Here is a 21,267-nt window from a genome sequence, read left to right on the forward strand (position 1 = left end):
AGGTAGACCTCGGGATCAAGAAGCTCATCGTCAGGGGTGATTCACAGCTTGTCGTCAGGCAAGTCAACAAAGTTTATCAAAGCCCGTTGATGGAGGCCTACATAGATGAGGTGAGGAAGATGGAGGAGCATTTTGACGGTATACTGGCGGAGCATGTTCCCTGAGTGGAGAACGACATCGCCCACTACCTGTTGAAATGCGCCACCTTCAAACTACCTGTGGAACCAGGTACTTTTGTGCTTCGGTTCACTCAACCATCCATTGAACCATCAACAGAACAGAACAAGCAAAGGAAATCAGGCCCTAGCAAGTACTTTCCCGCCGAGCTCCCAGGAGCCGCTGGCAAAGATGTTGCCATGGACGCTGAGCCTTCCATGGGGCAACCGACTCCGGCGGGGCGTCAAGCCCTGGATATAGAGACAGCCGCCTCCATGGCAGAGGAAATGCCTTTAGTCCTTGCCGTCGACCCCCAGGCTTCGGCATGAGCACAGCACACCGTCCGATTCCTCCAAACAGGGGAACTCCCTGAGGAGCATAAAGAAGCGGAGGAAGTAGCCCGTTGGTTTGCCATGTATCAGTTCGTTGATGACGTCCTGTACAGAAAAGACCAAACGGTGTGAAATTGAAGTGCATTCCCAGGGAGGAAGGACTGGAACTGTTCGCAGATATACATGGAGGCATATGTGGCTCCCACAGAGTGTCGAGGGCCCTTGCCGGCAAGGCATTCCGACAAGGTTTCTTCTGGCCCACTGCCCTCCACGATGCAACGGCACTAGTAACCAAGTGTGAAGCATGTCAGCTCCATTCGAAGAAGCTTCATCAACCAGCTCAAGCCCTTCAAACAATTTCTCTCTCCTGTCATTTTCGGTTTGGGGGCTCGACATACTGGGCCCCTTCCCCCGCGCAGTCGGGGGCTTTGAGTACTTGTATGTTGCAATCGACAAGTTCACAAAGTGGCCGGAGGTCGAAGCAGTAAGGAAGGTGACAGCGCAATTAGCCGTCAAGTTCTGTAAGGGGCTGGTCTGCCGTTTTGGTGTGCCAAACAGAGTCATCACTGACAACGGCATGCAGTTTACAAGCCACACCTTCATGCAATACATCCAAGACCTCGGCAGCAAGGTCTGTTTTGCTTCCATGGCACACCCACGAAGCAACCGCCAGGCGGAGAGGGAAACGTTGAAGTACTGCGAGGCTTGAGGACAAACACTTTTGACAGGCTCCACAAGAGCGGAAGGCGCTGGATTGATGAGTTGCCGGTGGTTCTTTGGTCAATCAGAATGACGCTAAATCGAGCCACCGGCCAGACCCCCTTTGCCCTGGTATACGAGGCAGAGGTAGTTCTCCCCACAGAACTCACATACGGGTCACCTCGAGTGCTTGCTTATGACGAGCTTGAGCAAGAGCAGTTGCGGCAAGATGACGTAACGCTCCTTGAGGAAGATCGTCTTCGGGTGGTTGTGAGAGCAGCGTGCTACCAGCCAGCCTTGCGCCGCTACCATAGCCGCAAGGTTCATGCCCGAAGCTCTGAGGAAGGCGACCTTATTCTACGGCACGTTGAATCGGCCAAGAATTCCAACAAGTTTCCACCAAAGTGGGAAGGCCCTTATCGGGTAATACGAGTCACCAGGCCCGGCGCAGTCCGCCTAGAGACCGAAGATGCTATAACAGTGAGTAACTTCTGGAACATCGAACATCTTTGCAAGTTTTACCCATAAGGCGCGGTTGCCCCCCCCCCCGGCAAGACACCTTTTGTACAAGCCTTGCCGGCAAGGCATGTAACCCTCTATACAAAGCCAGGCGCAGACCCTGAGCCTAAATAAATGAAGCGTTGGCGCCCTAAGTTTTAGCATGCATGCTAGGTTGAGTCTGTCCCTCGGTTAGGGTTAATAGTGCTTAGCGGCAGCTAACCCCTAGCATAGAGGTTGAGTGTGTGTCTCTCTGTTCCTTTCCGTCCTCTTTGGTTCGCATGGTACATGGACATTTCTGCTGAGCTACTAGGAAGAAAAAGAACAAACCGGCATTCCGGCCCCGGCAAGCCAAGGTTGCCAGGGGCTGCAGATTCAGATAAGTCTTTTATCCCTTGTCGCCCATTTCCGTATGAAGGTGGGGCGTATGAAACCTCATTCTATTCCTAGGCCATCGTGCTCCCCCTTTCCTGTACCCAAGGACTACTCCCTGGGTTGGAACTTGGTTGTAGCCGCGGTGACAAGGAAGCAACCGAAGGGCCTAATCCTACATCGCCCCTGCCTCCGCCAAGAGCGTGAGTATGGTCGAATGAAGTGAGGGGACAACAAGGCATGTTGCCGGGCAACAATGTTTATCTTAAAAATAACAAGGATTTACTCCTTGACATGGGCTTCTCTCATGCACAAAGAACCCGTCAAGCACTCTTTTTCATTAAATACGTCCCGTACAAGTACAATTCATACGAAATGCAAACATGAGCAAGGGGATTACAAGTTTTAAATTTAACAAGTGCCCGCAGGATTACAAACTAAAAAAAGATAAGTGCCCCATTCTTGCCCTTTTTCCTCCTAGGTGCGGCAGGTGAAGGCAAAAAGGAGGCGATGGGGAATGGGCCGATGGAGAGCTTGACGGGGAAGGCCCTCGGCAGGGCGTGTGGCCGAGGGAGGGGTGATGCGGTCAGTCAGAGTCGAGGTCGGCGTCCCCCCGCACAACGTCCTTGTCGTCGTTGTCGCTGTCCTCCTCGTCACTCCCGCATGAGGAGGAGTCTTCATCATCAGAGGAGCTCTCCACGCAGCACTTTAGGCGAGTTCCAAGGTCCCCAAAGACCTTGACGGAGAGCAGACCGTTCTCCATTAATTTGAAGTAGAGAACGAGCCCCGCCGTCTGGCTGTGGACACGAGCAAAAGTCTTCCATCTGTGACGAAGGTACATGACATGAGGGGCGGGAAAGTCGACGTCAACCCGTGTGCCGCCGTTCCCGCAGCCCCTCATATGCAACCTCAGGGTCTGGGGCGGATCGAGCTCCATCTCCCGAGCGAATAGAGAAGGGAGACGAAGGCGACGATGCGGTGGCCAGCGCAGCCTGATGAAGAACTCACGAGGCTGGTCCCCTACGTGGCCCTCCATTGGGGGAGGCATCGCTGGCGGAGGCAAGGCCGGTGCGCCACCCCGTCCCCCTCTTCCCCGAGTGCCACGCCGACCTCGGCCTCGCCCCGACCCCTTCCTATCATGGCCGGCTCCGCTACCACGAGCTCTTGGGAAGGAGGGACATGCTGTCGAGCAGAGACCCTCGCCGCCACCGTCGAAGGGCAGGTGCCCCCTCTTGCCATGGTAGATGAAAGAACAGAGCTGAGGTGGAAGGAGAGGGATGATGAAAGATTGAGGGGTGCAATCCCCCTCCCCTTTCTTATAAAGGGCGCGGTCGGGGCTTGGCCGCCCCACTCAGCCAATCTGGCCACCAGGGGCGCAGGTAATCGAGGTCGACCGGCTGCCCCAATCAGCGACGGCCCGGTTTCCCGCCTCATTATTTAAGGCCCATGCCCCCCCCCCCCGCGTGTCCACCGCCTACCACCTTGTGGGCATGGGGGACACGTGGCGAGAAAGAATAAATCAAGGGGACGGGTGAGGCGACTGTTCTCCACCCTGTGATCGTGTGGCGCGGGCACCTTGAAGATCACGACCCGAGTCCACTCAGTAAATTAGCCGCGCCTCTCTGTTTTCCTCTTTTTATGTGGAAGGAACAAGCCGCCTCTTTACCATGATGTGATGCATGCGTGCAGAAACCACCCCACGCATGACCCCGATGTCACGCATGACCCTCCATGTCGCACGTTCAACGCGGGTCGTGGGGAAGCGTAGCGGACGGAAAAGTTACTGCAGTAAAGTTTCGCCCTGCCTGCCTGCGCACCGTTCTGGGCCTAGCGCAACAACGCGTCGTGCTTATGTGTGGCCCAGGCCCGGGGGCTCCTGTCGGTATACAAAAGTAGGGGCTCTCCTTTCCATCCCTTTACTTGTGCACAGGCAGTCAGAGCCACACCTGCGGCCACACTGAGCAGGGCAGAGGAGGGAAGCCAAACAACAGAGACAGCCAGAGCAATGCCAAGACCAAAGGCGCAGAGATAAAGAGGGCGAGGTGGACTCCCCCGGCAAGACCCTTGTCGGGGCGGCTTCCGCAGCCCCGGCAAGATCCTTGCGGGGCAACTTGCGTGACACTAGCAGAGCGCGCCACCCTTGAGCCCAAGGGTTTCCAACACCATCAACTACATTGGAACCAAGGCTTGGGAGGCACCTCCATGGTGGCATGCAGATCTTTGTGGAGATCATAAATACACAAGATCAGATGAGGACCAGAAGACGATGATCCTTGGCAAGATCCTTGCCAAGGAAATCCACGAGACCCCCGGCAAGATCCTTGTCGGGGGCCCGATAAGACCCTTGTGGAGGACATCTGTGGGGCTGCAGCCAGGCCCACGTCTGCCAAGACTGCACCATCGCTCCCATGCAGCTGCTAGCTCAACCAGCTGGGCAGGCATCTGCATGGCAGCATGTGGCCTCCACACCGACTCAGGAAGCACATGCATGGTGGCATGCAGATCTTCATGAAGACTCTGCCACCGCGGCAGCCCAGCAGCCAGCCAACATGGTGCTACAATGCCTCATCAGCTCGGATGCGCGTCGGAGCCAGGCGAGGCGGCGACAGCTGGGATGAGCTTCCTTGCCGTCCCCGGTAAAGCAAGAGGGGCACGTTGGCAGCGCATTAAATGTGTTTTTCCAACGGTGCCAGAGGATAGACTCAGCCACTATACACCTTTCCACCTCCTGTCTCTATGGCATCCCTTTTTTGGCTATAAAAGGAGGCCTAAGGCATACTGGAGAGGGATTCGGATGTTTGGAACTAGAGACACACCGTAGCTAGTTCAAGAACTCAAGAACACTCAAATATACATCAAAGCAGGACTAGGGTATTACATGTCTCCGCAGCCCGAACCTGGGTAAACGATCCTTGTGCTGACCGCCAAATCCGCTCCTTGCACAATCCCGCGCCCGCCAACCGTAGAAGGGATCCCAGTGATTCCATAGGTGTCGTTTCCACCGACAACAGGAAAATCATGCCTCTCAAAATAATATTATCTCTCAATTTAAGCTATGAGCTCTGGTACCTATAAAAGTCTCTGCTTCCCTCTACGAAGGGCCTATCTATTTACGTTTGTCCACTTTTTATTTTAATTTTGAGTCTCCATGTTCTCTTATAAAGCACCAACTAGGGAACACTATTGTCATACTTGTGCATTGGATGTACCTAATATTTGAGTGTATTTCATGAATGGATCAATGATTGAGCATAATGGGCTAGCGATAACTTTCTTTAGCATTGATATTTTGAAAGACATGGTTGCTTGTTGATATGCATGAGTATTCATGTTTTCATGTCAAATTATAGAATATTGCTTTGAATCATTCAATTACAAATGTCCATGCTACAAAAAACAATATATGATGAATATGTTAGGTAGCATTCCACATCAAAAATTCTGTTTTTTATCATTCACCTACTCGAGGACGAGCAGGAATTAAGCTTGGGGGTGCTTGGTATGTCTCCAATGTATCTATCATTTTTTATTGGTTCATGCTATTATATTATCAATCTTGGATGTTTTCTATACATTTAGGTGCAACTTAGTGCCCAATGCCATATGTTGTTTTTGCTTGTTTTTGACTTTGCACAATACCAGTACCAATCAAATCCAAATGCCATGATACTTTTTGGAGATTTTTTCCGATAATCAGAGACCCTGCAAGCTTCGGGAGGGAACGAGAAGATGAAGGAGTGGCCCACTAGGCACCAGGGCACGCCAGGGGCCTGCCCTGGTACCTAGTGGGGCCCACAAGCCTCTGTTTGACCTAACTCTGCCTCTATAAATACTCTAAAATCAGAAAGCCTACTAGGGAGTCCATGAAATACTTTTTCCACCCCCGCAAGTTTTAGAACCACGAGATCCCATCTAGAGGCCTTTTTCAACACTCTGCCAGAGGGGGCTTCAATCACGGAGGGGGCTCTTCATCATCCTTGCTGCCCTCTAATGATGCATGAGTAGTTTACCATGGACATATGGGTCCATAGTTAGTAGACATATGACTTCTTCTCTCTTTTTGATCTATTTTCTCCTCAATGTTCTTGGAGATCTATTTGATGTAATGACTTTTTGCGGTGTGTTTGTTGGGATCTGATGAATTGTGAGTTTATGATCAGATCAATCCATGAATATTATCTGAGTTTTCTCTGGACTCTTTTATGCATGATTGTTATAGCCTCATATTTCTTCTCCGATCTATTGGTTTGGTTTGGCCAACTAGATTGATTTATCTTGCCATGGGAAGAGGTGATTTGTGATGGTTTTGATCTTGTGGTGCTCAATCCCAGTGACAAAAAGGGACATGACATGCATGTATCGTTGCTATTAAGGGTAACAAGATGGGATTTATTTCATATGTGAGTTTATCTTGTCTACATCATGTCATCTTGCTTAAGTCGTTACTCTATTCTTTCATGAACTTAATACACTAGATGCATGCTGGATAGCGGTCGATGTGTGGAGTAATAGTAGAAGATGCAGAATCATTTTCGTCTACTTGTCTCAGATGTGATGCCTATATACCTAATCATTGCCTTGGATATCGTCATAATTATTTGCTTTTCTGTCAATTACCCAACAGTAATTTGTCTACCCACCTATGCTATTTTTATGAGAGAAGCCTCTAGTGAAAACTATGGCCCCGGGGTCTATTTTCTATCATATATTAAAACCAAAAATACCTTTCTGAAATTTTCTTTTATTTATTTTCTTTTGTATTTTTGTTTGATCTATCTATCAAAAACTATATCATTTAATCTTGCTCGTAACCGTTGAGGAATTGACAACCCCAATACGCGTTGGGTTGCAAGTATTTGTTTTTTGTGTGTATGTGTTGTTTACATAGTGTTGCTTGGTTCTCCTATTGAATTAATAACCTTGGTTTCATAACTGAGGGAAATTCTTATCTATACTGTACTGCATCATCCTCTCCTCTTCGAGGAAATCCCAATGCAGCTCACAAGTAGCACCCGGCAACATCCTCTCCGGCAGCTTCTGGGAGCTTCGCAGTAAAATACTTGCTGGAGTTCAACTTTCTTCTCTTGTTTTTTCCAACTAATGGTGTTATGGATGGCTGACTCAAGTGGAGCACAAAAGTTCCTGGTTTCACAGGTAACTTGAGCACGGCCCACTTTGACAGATCATCTGCAATGTTGTTCTCTGTCGAGGAATGTGCTCTGTTTGCAATCTTCCAAAGTGCTCTTCTAGTTTCCTCACTTCAACAACATATGCCTCCATTAATGGACTTTGAGAATCCTTATTGTCTTGTTTCACAACCAACTACGAGTCACCTCGAGTGATAAGTTTTCTGATTACAAGGTCTGTCGCGATCTTGAGACCAGCAAGCAGTCCTTCATACTCAGCAGTGTTGTTGGCCGCCTTCTCCCTAGGGAAATGCATTTGAATTACATTCTCGAGGTCCTCTCCGGTGGGTGCGTCAAACAGCACTCCAACATTGGCACCTTGTAGCGAAAAGGCCCCATCAAAGTACATAATCCAATCCTTAATTGTTCCCTTGCCAGGCAGAGAGGTTTCTCGAATTTCTTTGTCTCGCGTTGGCGTCCATTCTGCAATGAACTCTACCAAGGCTCTAATACATCTCAACTTATCTATAATTTTTTATTGTTCCATGCTATTATACTATCCATCTTGGATGTTTTATGCATTAATATGTTATTTTATATCTTTTTTGGGGACTAACCTATTAGCCTAGTGCCCAGCGCCAGTTGCTGGTTTTTCCATGTTTTTGTCTTTTATAGAAAATCAATAACAAACAGAATGAAACTTTTGAGGATTTTTCTTAGACCAGAAGACAACCTTGAAGCTTCGGGAGGAGGCCAAAGGAGCCATGAGAGGGCCACAAGCCCTAGAGGCGCGCCCCCAGGCTTGTGGCCCCCTCGGGACTCCCCTAACCCTAATTCCAGCTCTATAAATACCCTAATATTCCCCGTATACCAGAGGGCACACCAAAAATACTTTTCCGCCACCTCAAGCTTCTATTCTCGTGAGATCCAATCTTGGGGCCTTTTTCAGTACTCCGCTGAAGGGGATTCGATCATGGAGGGCCTCTACACCAACCTTGCTGCCCTTCCAATGATGTGTAAGTAGTTTACCATGGACCTAAGGGTCCATAGCTAGTATCTCACTACTAGGGAAAACGTTATACACAAAATCTTAGCAGCAGCACGGTTTAAAAACAGGCGCCACTGCTAACTAGCAGTAGCGAGCTTAAAGGAACCGCGCTACTAATAACTAGATAGAAGTAGCGCTCTAGGTGAAACAAGCGCTACTACTATAATTGCCACGAATTTGCCCCCAGGCTAGATATAGTAGTTGCACCTAATTAAGTTTAGTCCCATACTGCTAAGCGAACAAGGTGTTTACCACCTTAAATATGTTGACTATTTAGATTCTACATGAAAAGATCAACGATGACCAACATATATTTTTGATGCGTGCTTAGACTTAGTAGTAGTGTTTTTCCCGAAAATGCGCTATAGCTACTTTAGCTATAGCGTGTTTCCTAAAGTGCGCTACTGCTAGTTCGACTAAACCACCCGCCCGCTCAAAATTTCGCTAAGTCCTCCTTCCCCCCACGGTTCCCCTACTCCTCTGTCGCCGCCACTCGAGCCCGAGCCTGCCCTCACCGCCGCCGCCCGAGGCCGCCGTCAACCTCACCGCCGTCGCTCTCGACCTCACCTTCGCCGCCTCCCCCACCCCCTCTTCTCTCGACCTCACCGCCACTCTCGACCTCACCGTCGCCGCCGCCTCCTCCAACCCCGCCGTCGCCTCCCGATCTCAAGCCCACCCTCACCGCCCCTACCTCTCCGTCGCCGAGAACCTCCCCGCCATCGTCTCTCCCCTCTCTGTAAGCCCCCCTCCCCCACCCTCGTTCTCTCTACTTAGTTAGTACTAGATGTTTTTTCGTAGTAGTAGTAGTAGTAGATGTTAATTTAGGGTTCATAGATAATGATTTTTAGTAGTAGTAGATGTTAATTAGTAGTAGTGATGGTACTAGTTAACTATTGTATAATGTAGTTTATTTTTACTGTTTTTAGTATGTGTTTAAAATAATTAGTAAGTAAATTAATAAACTAGTTGAACTACTTTAGTTGTAGCTGAACTAGTTTAGTAAGTAAATTAATAAACTAGTTGAACTAGTTGAATTAATAGAACAAATGTATTTTTAGTAAGATAATTAATATAACTAGTTGAACTACTTTATTTTTAGAAAGAACTAGTTTTTTTCTATTTATAGTAAGTTTATATTTAGTAAGAACTAGTTGAATTAATAAAACTAGTTGAACATGTCATATTTGTTGTTATTTTTTAGTTTAAGCAATTATTCGAGATGTATTAGTGATAACTTATACGGTTTTTGCTTTTGCAGAAATCAAGGAGCCCCTCCATCATCCCCGTCGTCATCCTCGTCACCGACCCCCTACGACATCGAGGTGAGACCAGCCAAATATCCATGTATATCTTGTGTTCCTCAAATAGGATATGTGGTTGCCCAAGTGGCCGTTCATGTTTAGTTTACACCTCCGAGTGGCCTATGTTTTGCCGGAGTGTTGATTAATTTCCGTTCCAGCAAATTTCAGGCGCTCGATATGTCCTTTTTTAGCAAAGGTCATGCCGGATTTTTCCGTGAATTCTGGCATGACTTGTGCTAGAATATGTAGGAAATATCGAGTGGCCTGGATTTTCTTGAAAAATAATGATCTAATTTAGGTTTTTAGTACATATATTTAATTGTACAAGTTTAATCTTTGAATTATGAACGTAGGAAATGTCGTACTCGGATGACGACAGTCTCCTCGGGGAGTGCAACTGGTGCCACGACGATCGAGGTATGTGCGACAGGTTCGTTGAGCTGGACGAAGATCGATGCTTCAGCATTAAGCTCGAGGAGACCTTCGATGTTGAAACGGTACGCAACAACGACAAGTGTTTTTTCGTAATTAAGCATGACTTCAACTATTTCAACGTCTAATTTTCATCCTTTACCATTTGACAAGCTCATCCCATGCCATGCAAGACGCTATGTCTTGGAGAGGATGGGTTTTGAAGACCATGAAAATTTTCAAACAAAGAAAATACACCTAAGGACCCAGCATGATATCGATTTTGAAGTAAATCTGTACAATTCTCAGAGCGTAACCCATTTTGGTTGCGAAAATTAGGAAAAACTTTGCAAAATATATGGTTTTTATGAGGGTATGATTGTCACCATGGATCTTGGTGATCCTGACATCGAGCAAGACCATATGGACATTTGGGTCCTTGTTGATACGCTTCCGATGCTACCGCAATGTGAGTTTCTCAAACATAGTTATTAACTAATTTATATTGTTTATTTCAAAATAGTTGACAGCTTATTTCCATTGACAGCTTATTTTGAATCTTCAAAGAATGTGTAGAAGATGGTAGACAAAACCCACTACACTGATGGCTCCGAATTAACTTATAAGGAGAAAAGTCATCTGATTGCTTATTGTACTTATCTTGAGAATTACAATACCTATTATCGAACTCCTCCAAATTATGGTGAATATGTGCCACTAGTGCACGTGTTGAACCATGGTAACTTCTATGGAGATACCTTGGTAAGATTTTTTTACTATTACGACATCAGTGCATCTTTTGCATACTTCTAAAACTAGTACATCATTGCTAACTACGAAGTTATTACTATGTTTTTCAACAGAAAATCCCGAAGGATTGTGTGCCTCATCTGATGTATCAGAATGGTCGCCTTGCAGTTCTGAACATACAGCCAGGTCAATCTAAGGAGCTCACCTGTGCATATCAGATTTCTAAAACCGGTGAACACATGCTAATCAAAGAATGGAAAAATGTTTGGACATTCGCAAGGAGGTTCTTGCAAGTAACATTAAGTGAAAGGCAAGAATTGGAGACAAGATAATCTCCATTCTCCATAATGGAGAATCAGGGGCTATCTTGTTTTTTGCTATTTTACCTTAGAGAATATAGTAGGTCCTAAGAGAATGTAGTAGGTCCTATGAGGTACAATATGTTTATTATGTGATACAATGTGTTAGAGTTGATGATGAGGAGTGCTTGTGATTACGACAAGTGACCAATTTGCTATGTGATGTCTCATTGATGAAAACGATGATCTTGAGGAGGTGTTATATGACAATGATGTATTATGATGATAAGTTGTTAATGATATGATGATGATGATGATGATGATGATATTTATTATATCATTGGGTGAAAGAACCGCGGATTAGTTTCAAGTGGATGTCCATCCACCTGAAACTAGTCCATGGTTCTTTCAGCCCATGATGTAATAACTCATTATGATGTAAAAAAATCTAAATTCATGTTGTCTGAAAACTTGTGTCAAGGTGTACAAATACAACATGAAATAAAAAGAAATAAAATATGAAATAATAGTAGCAGCGCGTGCAGGGAGAAGCGCTACTACTAATTACCAGTAGCGCTCCTCCGGGAAGTCGCTACTACTAAGTCGATTTAGCAGTAGCGTGGGTGGTGGCATGCTACTGCTATACGTTAGCTGTAGCGCCTTATCAGTAGCGCATCGCCCCGCGCTACTGATAGGCCTAAAACCTGCGCTGCTGCTAGGCTTTTCCCTAGTAGTGTCTAGATGGCTTCTTTTCTCTCTTTGATCTTCAATACAATGTTCTCCTCGATGTTCTTGCAGATATATTCGATATAATATTCTTTTGTTGTGCGTTTGTTGAGATCCCATGAATTGTGGATTTATGATCAGATTATCTATGAATATTATTTGAGTCTTCTTTGAACTCTTTTATGCATGATTAAGATAGCTTTGTTTTTCTCTCTGATCTATGTCTTTGGTTTGGCCAACTAGACTGATCTTTCTTGCAATGGAAGAGGTGCTTTGTTTTGGGTTCAATCTTGTGGTGTCCTCACCCATGAAATAAGGGGTAGCGAGGCACGTATTGTATTGTTGCCATTAAAGATAAAAAGATGGGGTTTCTACCATGTTGTTTGGATTTATCCCTCTACTTAATGTCATCTTGCTTAAGGCATTACCCCGTTCTTGTTAACTTAATACACTAGATGCATGCTGGATAGTGGTCAATGTGTGGAGTAATAGTAGTAGATGTAGAATCGTTTCGGTCTACTTGTCATGGACGTGATGCCTATATTCATGATCATTGCCTTAGATATTGTCATAACTATGCACTTTTCTATCAATTGCTCAACGGTAATTTGTTTACCCATCGTATGTTTTCTTCAAGAGAGAAGCCTCTAGTGAAAGCTCTGACCCCGGGTCTATTTTTATCATATTATTTTCAGATCTATAAAACCAAAAATACCTAGCTGCAATTTCTTTATGCACTTTTATTTATCTTTTATACCTATCTCTATCAGATCTCATCCTTGCAAGTAACCATGAAGGGATTGACAACCCCTTTATCGCCCTAGGTGCAAGTATTTGTTTGTTTGTGCAGGAGCTATCATCGGAGACTTGTGTGTTCCTCCTAATGGATTTATACCTTGGTTCTTAACTGAGGGAAATAATTGTCTCTACTTCGCTGCATCACCCTTTCCTCTTCAATGGAAAAAACAAAGCAAGCTCAAGAAGTAGCAGGCTCTTCTCTGGATTGTTGATGTGCTTTCAAACTTGAGGTCAAAGCTTGACAGTTCCAACGTCCACTCAAGAATCCTGCCTGTTGCATCTGGATTTCTGAAAAACCTTTGTATTGGAAAGCGAGTGATGACTGTGATTTGGTGTGCCTGGAAGTAGTGGCACAGCTTCCTAGAGGCCATAAGGAGACCAAAAAGCAATTTCTGCATTCCAGAATATCATGATCTAGCCCCTGGAAAAGGGAACTGGCATAATATACCGGGCACTGCACCAACTTCTTCTACACACACTAGTACGCATCGGTGCTATACAAATGGGTTTTAACCCCTTTCTGGGACGACATTTGGAACTGTCGCCAAGTGAGTGTGGGAGATAGGGGGTCCTTCCCACACGACCTAGAAATCGTCGGGGATAGGCCCTCCTGGGACACCAAATGAGCTTGTGTGCGGTAGAGCGAGGTATCGAAACCAAATCATTTCCATAGGTATGTACATCCCACACGGTGAATCCTAGAAAAACATTTCCATAGGTATGTACATCCCACATGGTGAATCCCAGAAAAACATTTCCGTAGGTATGTACTTCCCACACGGTGAATCCCAAAAAAACATTTCCGTAGGTATGTACACCCCACATGGTGAATCCCAGAAAAACATTTCCGTAGGTATGTATATCACACACAGGCAATCTAAGGAATACGTTCCCGTTCTAATGTACATCCCGCACCGTCAATCCAGGGAAAACGTTTCCGTTCCTATGTATATCAGACACAGTCAATCCAAGGAATACGTTTCCGTTCTTATGTACATCCCACACAGTCAATCCAGGGAAAACGTTTCTGTTCATATGTACATCCCACACAGTTTTATGTGTAGGCTCGTGTGTGAAAGGTGTAACTATCACACATGCTCTGACTTGGTTAACTGTTTGCTTTTATGAACTACATCACACACAATTTGATGAAGAAAACTGTGTCGCATTGGGCTATCCATCACAAGCGCTTTTACTGCTAGAACCGTTTGCAAAGTTCCATGACACATTTAGCAGGTTTATTAGTTTACAATCAATAATTCTAGGATTACGCAAATTCACATTTCATATCAGGCACATAAATATATTATAACATCACAGTATGATAGCTACGTGAAAACAGCACAGTACAACATATAGCTAGTTCAACTTCATAAGAACAATATTAGAACAATATATTCAATTCCCTAATTGAGATCATCCAGGCTCGTCTTATCCACCTTTGCTTTCAGTTCAATAAGAACATTTTTGCACTGGCCAACTGGGAAACTGCCTCCTCCTTCGCCAACACCATCTTAGCAAAGTCTGATTTAAAAATTCTAAGCTCATTCTCCACCTTCCTCTTTTTATACCGCATCTTCAAATATTCTTCAGCGTTGACAACACTTTCTCTAAGCCTATGTCTATTCTCTTCCTCATACATGCTCCAGAGCTTTGCTAGGCACATCTTCAAAGACTGTGGCCACTCTGGATCAACCCAGTCCAAGTAAGAACACTTCCATTCATCCTATAATATTTAAAACTAGATCAATAACAATTGTAGGGTAAATGGGTTTATAGCAACATAGAAAATCACCTATGCTTATTTTAAAAACTGAGGAAACATGTTAATTATGACATATCTTCTCAAAAAGATCAATGTGCAAATGAATTAATTGCTACTGAGACAACAACAAAATTCTGGAACATCAGAAGCTATAATTAACTACAACAATGCTACAAGTTCTTACTCATGTACAATAAATAACAAATTGAACATTTTATGAGGAATGTAAATATAACTACAATAGCATAGCGACAGTGTTTGGATGACAGAAAATTGATACTAACAGGTGTGTACATGCACAAATTTAGTAACATAGAACTAATAGCACTAAGGTCGTCCATTATGTATGCCAAAACTGGGGTAAAGACAACTGTTGCTACGTCTCGCACCCGTGCCCTACACTAGTGAGCCAATGCAGCGGAAAAAAATCAGGGACCCGGACTCCAGAGCATGTAGTTGCTCAGATGCCCAGTTCCTTCGTGCCATAAATATTTAGTATTTTACTGCTTGGCTGCTCAGATGTGTGGACCAAAGTTGGCTGCACAAACTCCTGAAGTGGTGCCAAATAATTTTCTAATGGCACCGCTGATGAGATGGCAACAATTTAAGATACTAGGTACAAACTATGACATTGTCTTAGGATGCGTTTGGTTGAAGGTGTGGTATGAATGGGTTGGGACCATGTTAGTGTCTGAATCACATCTAACAAATGTAACAACGATAGAGGGTCTAACATTCTCTGCACATGCCAAAAACTTCCCCCACTGTCCATAGATTCAAACACAACTAGCTTCACGCATGGAGATTGATGGTGACAATGAGCAGATAGATCTTCATCCATCCCGCTCCATTCGCTACCGCTGATGGTCCTAGGGAGCTACAACAGGAAGAAATGACTCAAATCAACCGTCGGGTAAAAATCCTTCATTCCAAGGCATAGCCCGAGAGAGAGAAGAGAGGCATACCAGGGTGGTGAAGGGGTCGTCGCCAGAGGAGCAACCGCTTGAGAGGTCTTTGAAGAAGACCATGGTGACCTCGGTGGTAGGATGCGAGACGGCGAGAGCGAGGAAACGGCTATAGCTTAGGTAGGAAGGAAGGAAGGAGGAAACAGGGGAAATGTGACATGTGATCGGTGTTGGTGTCAAAACCGGCGAATCTCGGGTAGGGAGTCCCGAACTATGTGTCTAGGATCGATGGTAACAGGAGACGGGGGACACGATGTTTATCCAGGTTCGGTCCCTCTCTATGGAGGTAATACCCTACGTCCTGCTTGATTGACCTTGATGAATATGAATGTTACAAGAGTTGATCTACCGCGAGATCGAAATGGCTAAACCCTAGAAGTCTAACCTCTATGACTATGGTAATGAGTATATGCTTTCCGGACTAACCCCTCTGGTTTATATAGACACCGGGGGGATCTAGGGTTACATAGAGTCGGTTACATAGGAAGGGATGTTCATAGTCGGCCGCCAAGCTTTCCTTCCACGCCATGGAGAGTCCCATCTGGACACAGGTACTGTCTTCGGCCTTCATGTCTTCTCAGCCCATCAGTCCGGCCCATGGATAACAGGTCGGACGCCCGAGGAGCCCTTAGTCTGGGACTCCCTCAGTAGCCCCTAAACCTGGCTTCAATGACGAGGAGTCCGGCGCGCAGATTGTCTTCGGCATTGCAAGGCGGGTTCCCTTCTATCTGAGCTTCAAGATAGTCTTCGGATGTGATGATAGTATCCGGACCTGTCACATACACCATACACAACCGCAGAGAGAATATATTCTTACACGAGTTCCATCCGCTGACAACTTTTTTGTAGCACGATATTACGTCTGACCGGCCATAATTCCAAACCACTTTCATGTTTCGATGCCCCACGTCCCGAGACGCGGTTGCCATTGGCACGTCTTGTCAAAGCAGAGATCGTGCCCCCCTATCGCGGGATTCTCATCAATACGGGCATGGGTAACCCAACCATGCCGTTTATACGGCCCTTGGGAATAGGCGAATCTTAAGGCGAGTGAGGAGGCGTTTAATATTCGTTGCCTTTATAAGGGGATAAGGATTCGCTCTTCCTCTCTCACGCCCTCTATCCGCCTCCGCCTTTCCATTCTCGAGCTCCAGCGCCCAAGTTCTCATCTCCTTTCCACTCAAGCCACCATGTCCGGTTCCAGAGGTCAAGGCAAGTGGATGGTCTCCTCCGTCGAGGAGAACATTACGGAGCTTCGGGCGGCCGGATACTTGGCGAAGGAGATCACTCACCGCCTGCCGACCGAGGGACAAGTCATCCCAACGCCGAAGACCACTGAGAGGGTAGTGTTCGTCCCCCATTTCTTCTGCGGGATAGGGTTTCCTCTACATCCTTTCGTCCGTGGGCCGATGTATTATTACGGGATAGATTTCCATGATCTGTCCCCGAATTCCTTCCTCAACATCTCAGTGTTTATCATCGTGTGTGAGGCCTTCCTCCGCATCCAACCCCACTTCGGGTTGTGGCTCAAAGTCTTTAATGTGAAGCCGAAGGTGGTGGATGCCAGCATGCGGAGTGAGGAGGAGCCATGGTGAGCAAGCTGTCCAACGTCTCCTGGCCCAAAGGTACTTTTGTGGACACAGTAAAGGAGTGGCAGAAGCACTGGTTCTACATCAAAAAACCTCGCGACACCGCTTGGGACGCAGCTGCCGAATTCTGCTCCGGTGCTCCCATGCGACTCACCCCCTAGGTTGAGAAGAGTCCGGACTGGGGTTCCCCTGACGAGGTGATAGCGCTGCAGACACGCATTCAAAGCATGGTAACCAAGAACATCAAGCTCGTTGATGTGATCTAGGTCATGCTAGTTTGCCAGATCCTTCCGTGCCAGCACCGAAGCCATCCTCTGTGGGAGTTCAACCCGAAGAACCACCAGACCCTGGTGAGGCTCTTCGAGACTACTCACAAAGGTGCATGGAAGTTGCTCTTTAAGGGAAACAAGAAACCGGCGGCCACAGATTCAGATCGTGGGCACAACGCTAAACACCTCACTAGCGAGGTATGTCTCTTTTGATGCATTCTCCACTTGTCTGTTTCAAGGATGATGATAGGAAATAAGTAACGTACCAGAGTGTATGGTTGCTAGGAAATAAGTAATATAAAGGAAAACAGAGGGAGAACAGAGATAGGATCGGGAGCGCCTGAACTTGGGTCATGAACTATTTCCATTATAGTTGGGTTAATGGTCCAAGCATATTGGTACAAAATAATGCAATAAGCAACCGGCTATTTGACATGCGATACCCAAAGGCGGGCTGCACGTGGGTCCTAGAAACGGTTAGCCTCTAGGGCTTCCCATGTACGCTTGTGTCCCGTGTCAATCCGGTGTGTTTGTCCTTTGACGGGATCGTTAATCAGGGCATCAAAGGAGGCCCCCATAGGAGAAACCTGAAACAAGGGGAAAGGAGATAGTAAAGTTATATGTGTGTCCGGGATCGGTCTAGCCGAACCGTGGATCCCGGGATAGCTTGTGCCTCCGTCGATGCCCATGAGTGCGTAGTTATGGACGTGTGGTATGAATGCCACTACCTCATCGGGATTGGGACGGAGGCCGAATTGCCAATTGAGTTCTTGACGAGCTACGCTGTCCTGTTGAAGCATAGTCTGGACCCTCTTAATGATGTCCAGGGGCTCGGCAGCCAGACTATGATGCTTCTTTAGAAGGCTGCTTTGTACCTCTGCTTCTAGGGCGACGGTGTGCTCCTTTTTCCGGAGGGAGCGTTCTGTGTTTCCTTGACTGTTATGACGCCGCGTGGACCGGGCATCTTCAGCTTGAGATAAGCATAGTGTGGCATCGCGTTGAATCTAGAAAACGCGGTTCGTCTGAGCAGTGTGTGGTAGCCGCTGTGGAAGGGGACGATATCGAAGACCACCTCCAGCGTGATTGAGCCCGTCCAGCGGGCCTCAACGCCTGGTATGACTCCTTTAAAGATAGTCTTTGTGGGTTTGATTTGTGAGGGATTGATGCCCATCTTCCGCACTGTATCCTGATAAAGTAGGTTGAGGCTGCTACCACCGTCCATTAGGACTCGTGTTAGGTGAAATCCGTGGATGATTGGGTCGAGGAACAGTGCGGATGAACCGCCATGCCGGATACTAGTTGGGTGATCTCGATGATCGAAGGTGATCGGGAATGATGACCACGGATTGACTTTTGGGGCGACTGGCTCTACCGCGTAGACGTCCCTAAGTGCTCGCTTGCGCTCCCGTTTGGGGTTGTGTGTAGCGTATATCGTGTTCACCGTTTTGACTTGAGGGGGAAATTTCTTCTGCCCACCAGTGTTCGGCTGCCGGGGCCCTTCATCCTTGTCCTCACTTTGTGACCCCTTTTCTTTTTTTTCGACATTTAACTTGCCAGCCTGTTTGAAAACCCAACAATGTATCTGGTGTGATTGGCTTGTTTATCTAGGGTACAATGTATCTGGCACGGATGATCGAGTATGCGATCCAGGTTGGATGGTCCCTCACTGTTCCTTTTGTAGGGCTTCTTTCGCTGGCCGGACTTGGAGTCGCTGAATCCGTCGTTAACGGCGGTGTCATCTGTGTTGTCGCCATTGCTTCGGCGTTTGTGTTTGTTGCGCCGGAGCTTGCCGGAGCTGTTCTTGGCCTCGAAGGGGCCTGTCTTGCTGGCTGTGTTTTTGCTACAAGCCAGCCAGCTGTCCTCACCTGTGCAAAAGCGGGTCACGAGTGCCATAATGGCTTCCATGGACTTCGGCTTTTCTTGGCCGAGGTGGCATGCTAGCCATTCATCACGGATGTTGTGTTTAAAGGCCACTAGGGCTTCGGCATCCAGACAGTCACGATCTGGTTCTTTTTGGTTAGGAACCTAGTCTAGAATTTTCTGGCTGATTCTCCAGATTGTTGAACTATGTGGCTTAAGTCATCGGCATCGGGTGGCCGGACATATGTACCTTGGAAGTTGTCAAGGAAGGCCTCTTCCAAGTCCTCCCAGCTACCGATGGAATTCTCGGGCAGGCTATTCAACCAGTGTCTAGCTGGCCCTTTGAGTTTCAGTGGGAGGTATTTTATGGCATGGAGGTCGTCTCGACGGGCCATGTGGATGTGGAGAATAAAGTCCTCAATCCATATTGCGGGATCGGTTGTTCCGTCGTATGATTCAATATTGACGGGCTTGAACCCCTCATGGAATTCGTCATCCAGCACCTCATCTGTGAAGCAGAGAGGGTGTGTGGCGCCTCTATATCGGGTCGCATCACGACGCACCTCCGATCGAGTCCGTCTGTGGCTATCGGCCCAGGTGTTACTAGGTTTCTCACTTCCGAATAGGTAGCCGTCATCCCGAGTCGGGAAACATCCTCGCGATCCATAGATTGATCTGGTGCGTTCTGCTCTACTGTCCAGCTCCTGACGAAGGTCGTATGTATGGTCCCGAGATGTTCTGTCCCTGTTTTTGCGAGGTGGTGGGGCGGGCTGTTGTTCAGCCTGAGTTGCCGCTTTATCCCGACCGCGGGGTGGTTGGTCCGCCGCACTATCCCGACCGCATGGTCGGTCCGCATTGCGTGAGGAAGGTATGGGTTTTGGTGCCTCCTCGTCGAACTAAGGTAGCAGTCTGCACTTTGCGTAACTCTTGGCTAGGTGCTTGAGGCAGTATTCTTCGGCTGCCAGGACATCAGTCCACCTATCAATGAGCAGGTCTTGATCAGCTTGGAGTTGTTGTTGTTTCTTCTTTAGGCTTCTTGCAGTGGCTATTAGCTGGCGCTTGAAGTGCTCCTGCTCGAGGGGTGCCTCAGGCACAATGAATTCCTCATTGCCGAGACTCTCATCATCTTCGGAGACTGGACGATGACTATCATTATCTGGGTCATTGGGCATGGCCTGTTTATCAGGGTTATCCTGCCCGTTGTCTTCTTCCTCCTTTTCGGATGTGGCCCCGACAGGGTCTTCATTGTTTTCGGCATCGTCCGGAGTACTATATTCTCCGATGCCAGCTGTGCCATTGCTTGAGCGATGGGGCTTAGAGCGGCGTTTAGGGCGCCGACGCTTGGACTGTGTCTCAGAAGGTTTATTCGCAATTGGATATCCTTTGTCATCGTCGCTAGCTTTTTTAGGTGTGTCAACCATGTACACATCATACAAAGAGGCGGTCGTCCAACGTCCAGTAAATGGTAGGTTATGGCCTTTCTCCTGGTTGGCATCGTCGTCCATGCCGTCGATGTCTTCGGAGCCGTAATCGAGCACGTCAGTTAAGTCATCGACAGTGGCTATGAAGTGGGTGGCGGGTTGGAAGCAAAATTTCACATCATCAGCCTCTGGCTCGAACCGAACATAGTTCCACTGTGAGTCCTTCTCCAAGGACAAGTTTTTCAAAGAGTTTAGCACATCACCCAAAGGTGAGTGCTGGAAGATGTCTGCGGTGCTAAATTCGAAAATCCATAACCGATCCAGCTCTATGTCCGCAGGCGTACCCGGTCTGGGACTTATAGCCAAAGACGAATCCGGAGTTCCATTGCGCAAATATTGTGGGGTGTCGAGTCCGTGTGCGGCTCCAACGTCGTGGACTCTGTGGCCTCAGATGCCATTATCTGCTCCGGTTCTAAGGCCGTTGCAGCAACAGGGACCATCTCCTGGATGTGATCCGATGACAGATTTAAGTCATGTTCATTGGGGTGAGCGGGAGCAGTCGTTGCGGTCTCAAATCCATTGAAGATCAAGTCTCCACGGATATCTACGACATAGTTCAAGCTTCCAAATCTGACCTGGTGGCCAGGGGCGTAGCTATCGATCTGCTCCAGATGGCCACGCAAGTTGGCGCGCAGTACAAAGCCGACAGACACGAAAATCTATCCGGGGAGGAAGGTTTCTCCTTGGACAGCGTCGGTATAGACGATTGAAGGGGCCATCGAACCTTTCATCGACAGCACAGTGGAACTCTCAATGAAAGCACCAGTGTCGGTGTCAAAACCGACGGATCTCGGGTAGGGGGTCCCGAACTATGCGTCTAGG

This window comes from Triticum aestivum, chromosome 4A (assembly GCF_018294505.1).
Source record: "Triticum aestivum cultivar Chinese Spring chromosome 4A, IWGSC CS RefSeq v2.1, whole genome shotgun sequence".
NCBI classification, from domain to species: domain Eukaryota; kingdom Viridiplantae; phylum Streptophyta; class Magnoliopsida; order Poales; family Poaceae; genus Triticum; species Triticum aestivum.